The sequence below is a fragment of the Plectropomus leopardus genome, chromosome 12, assembly GCF_008729295.1.
Source record: "Plectropomus leopardus isolate mb chromosome 12, YSFRI_Pleo_2.0, whole genome shotgun sequence".
Taxonomy (NCBI): domain Eukaryota; kingdom Metazoa; phylum Chordata; class Actinopteri; order Perciformes; family Serranidae; genus Plectropomus; species Plectropomus leopardus.
In genome coordinates this window covers 24,692,773-24,696,645 of record NC_056474.1, presented here as the reverse complement: position 1 = coordinate 24,696,645, position 3,873 = coordinate 24,692,773, and the positions used below count along the sequence as shown (strand labels likewise).

Below are 3,873 nucleotides of genomic sequence, written 5' to 3'. Positions count from 1 at the left end.
GGCTTCAGCTCCAGACTTGCAAACACTCATTTATCCCACAAATTAATGGAACCTGTGACTGACAGACAGACTGACTGACAGATAGAGTCAGGCAGGCAGCCAAACAGACAAGCAGGAACACAGACAGACAGACAGATAGACAGACAGACAGAAAGACAGACAGACAGGCACGTTCTCTCCTGGCAGCTCTGTTGGCTACATAACGTAGCCTTAGGCAGGGCTTTGTGTGTGTGTGTGTTTGTGTGTGTTGCATCCGTTACAGCAAGTTCTCACTTTGTGTTTTGTCCTTGACAACACATCCTTCTACCTCAACAACAGAATAGGTCATTTGCCGAGGACTCCCAAAACTACATACTATATGACTGGCCCAACATGAAATATATTTGAGAGTACCTGCAAAGTATCTGCTTCCACCATCAGGTGTTTCAGAAAGTTCCCCAAAACAATATATGTTTACATGGAAGTGACAAAGCCCTCTAGCAGTAGCAATAATTGTGCAGGCTGTTGTCATACACGCTGTACATTTTCCTACTAAAAGTAATGCACCAAAATTTGTACACATCTGATGTAATGGCACATGCCGTCCGTCAGTCTGCTGGCATATAATAACACCACGGCCAGTTCTGTCCAGCAGAATTCTCACCTGATGCCATCCTGCCATGTTTTGCGGGGGCGGGAAAGGTGGCCAAAAGGAAAAGCACTGTCAAGCAGTGGTATTTCATGAGTGTGGAATGAGAGCGGACTGTGTATACCTGACCTCTTCAAGTTTATAGCTCTAGTGCAAACTGGAACACATGCACATCCACAGTAAATATGTCTTTCAGTCCAACAATGTGCCCAGAATGTGTAGAAGAGGCAGAAAAGACACATGTGGAACCTCCAGATTGATGTCTACTCCTTCCTCCTCCAGTCTCAGTGTAAGGAGACTCCATTTGGCCCCCTCTGACAGGTCAAGGTAGCCAGAACCAAAAATAACACAGTGTGTTTAGTTGACAGTGTGCAGTGACTGAGCTGGTTATTAAGTTTCTGTCAGTCCCCTGGCTGACATTGTAGAATCAAATCGAGGGGGGAATCGAAGGATTTAACTTTCAAACAATGTTCAGTCATCATCATCTCATGCTGAAGTTTACTGGGTATGAAAACAGAAAATTTTGCTTTTCTCTTGTTTGAAGCTCCGTGACAATGATCTGACCATTGCTATTGTTTAGTTTGATCGTTTTTGAGGGCAGAAAATTTTGCTTTTCCATTTTTTTTAAGGATTACTGCCAATTTTGGTGCGTATAGTCGATAAGTATGGATTTGTGATAAATCATTTCCCCCACAAGTATTAAATGATAATATTTCAGTACTCACATACAAAAAAGTTGGTAAAGTAGAGTCATGACAAAAAAAATTAGAAAATTAGAAATTAAAATAACATACAACCATGCTAGCAAAATTGTGATGGCATGTTTTGAGTTCAATACTAACATCAGCATGCTAACATGTTCCAAATGACAAAAATTGTATTCTAATGTTAAGGTTTAGTATTCATACCACGTCCACCATGGTTGTTTAGCAATTTAGCCTACTGACATTTGCTATATTGCAATAAACTCAAATACAGCTGAGGCTGATGGGAGTGTATAAGTTTTGCTGGTATTCGGACATTAACCAGAGTGTTGGATTAATTGAAATTTTGACTTGATGGTGACACTAAAGAAAATTTAAAGATCCCAAAATCCTAAATCTTGTCCCAACACTATCAGATTTAGCATACATATGCAGATAAGTGAACACTTTGACCAGCTAGTGGCGCTGAAGGCCGATCTGTAAGTCAGGTAGTCAGTAGCATTCATCCTCTGGGGACCATGAATGTCTGTACAGCATACATGGTAATGCATATCATGGTTGTTGAGATAACACAGACTCAACTTAAGTGGGGGACCTACTGACCTCAAGTCTGGCAGCTAGCATGGCAAATAAAAAAAAAACTGTACTGGCAGTCATTTCAGGGTTCTTTTGGATGAACATATGGTGCTTACTGTGACCAGATGTATACTTTGTAGATTGCGTTATTGTGTTATAGCATGATTAGGAGACACAAAGGTCGTTATTTAGAGGGGACTTTCATAGAGGCTTGTATTAATTTAACCCTTTTGGCTTTGTAGCCAGGTCACTTTGTCTCATATGGCTGAGATGCAAATAGTCTCGCTGTGAGCAGGATTTGAACCTACGCAGGGAGTCCCCATTGGATTTCAAGTCCAACGCCTTAACCACTCGGCCATCACAGCTTTGTTTTCCTTGTATTTTTGTCTTCATCACGTCTCAAGAGGGTTTGTGACATTTGTGGCAGTGAAAAGGCAACTTGACAGTTAATGGCAACACTTTTATCTGATGTTCTCATCCAGAACAACTGCTGAGCAAAGACAAGAATTTGTGTGTGTGTGTGTGTGTGTGTGTGTGTGTGTGTGTGTGTGTGTGTGTTAGCGAAGGACACTTTGTCAAGACAGATGGCTGATAAAAATGGATCTCAGAGCTTACAGTTCCGCAACAGCCTCTAATGTTGCAATTTGCAAAATACCACAAATGTAACAAGGAGCTTTTCTTTGTACAGTAACTCTAAGACTAATTTCGGTGGAACATGTTTTGGGCAAATGTAAAAGAAAAAAAACTGTTTATACAGTGCAAAAGGTTAAATGCACTGGTACCACAATTATGGAGCTATTTGAGGACAAGTTCTTGTTTCTCTCAGGGGCTAGCAGTTTCCCTCTGCTTTCAGTGTTTCTAATGAGCTAGGCTAAACATGTCACAGAGCAAGGAAAAACCTGAAAAAATGAGTGCAGAAACATAAGGAATGCCAGCCCGTTCTCAAGCCAGCACGTAAATACTGCCACTTCTGTAGTGCTTTCAGTGTAAAATCCTAACGGCAAAATCCACCTTTCACGTCAGCATGATACGCTGCTTCACGGTATAAGCTGAGAATGCAGCTTATAATAATAATGCTGCCGCGGCAGCATGATACATGTGGGGTCAGGGGACAACAAGGCCACACAGAACCTGTCACATCTGTATGATACGTTGTTGGACAGTATCAATTTAAAGCCATAATATAAGGAACATGAAGGTCCACATAAGGCAGGCAAGCAGGCGGGGCAGTGGACAGATCAAACAAACCCTGGACTTTCTTTTGAGAGTCTAGTGTTCGCTTCTGTCTGAATGTGATGTTTGTTTCTACACCTTATCATGTGCCCCTTTTGCCTGATCTTAATCATCTGTGCCAGCGTAAGTGGAGCATCATCCCACCATGACCATTTGTTGACATCACGGTAGCGTCATCCCAAAGCGTCAACAGCAGACGCAGAAGGATACCTAGTGTGTAATATGTAGAAGCTGATGTCCACTGCAAAACATCAATATGTAACGACTTGGTATGAGAACGTTTTAAATGCAGATGCTCCGATACATGCATGACACAATAAAGCATTTGACTTGCCATCATCCCATTAAAAATATCCAGTTAACCACAATTTTGGATAAAGATAGTGCAAAAGGTTATATGACGAATTAAATGTGGAAGTATTTGATGTCAATCTTCTTATCTAATTCTCAGTTATTCTGCAAATGAGCACATTTTCCAGAATGTTTAAATGTCCCTTTAAAGACAATATTGGGGCTTAGTTTCTGTGGGATTTTCGTTGGAAAACTACGGTTGGGATATTTCTTTCGATAAAAGTGTCTTTCTCTGATGACAGTAGTTTTATTTTGTATCATAAATATCATAAGCCTCTTCAGTAGCATCAAACCTGGGGTTCGCTCATTTTTTGCAACCTTTAATACTTTGAATCCTGAGCAATCCAAGAGACAATCAAGTTAAGAAATCGCCCAAAAAAA

The 3,873-nt window shown here is 40.8% G+C and overlaps 1 non-coding gene across 1 annotated transcript; it reads right to left on the bottom strand.

The window, feature by feature from the left end:
* Positions 1 to 2,191: 2,191 nt before the first annotated feature.
* trnas-uga lies at positions 2,192 to 2,273 on the bottom strand. Its single transcript has one exon. It is a non-coding gene; the product is annotated as a tRNA-Ser (tRNA).
* Between the last annotated feature and the right edge of the window lie 1,600 nt (positions 2,274 to 3,873).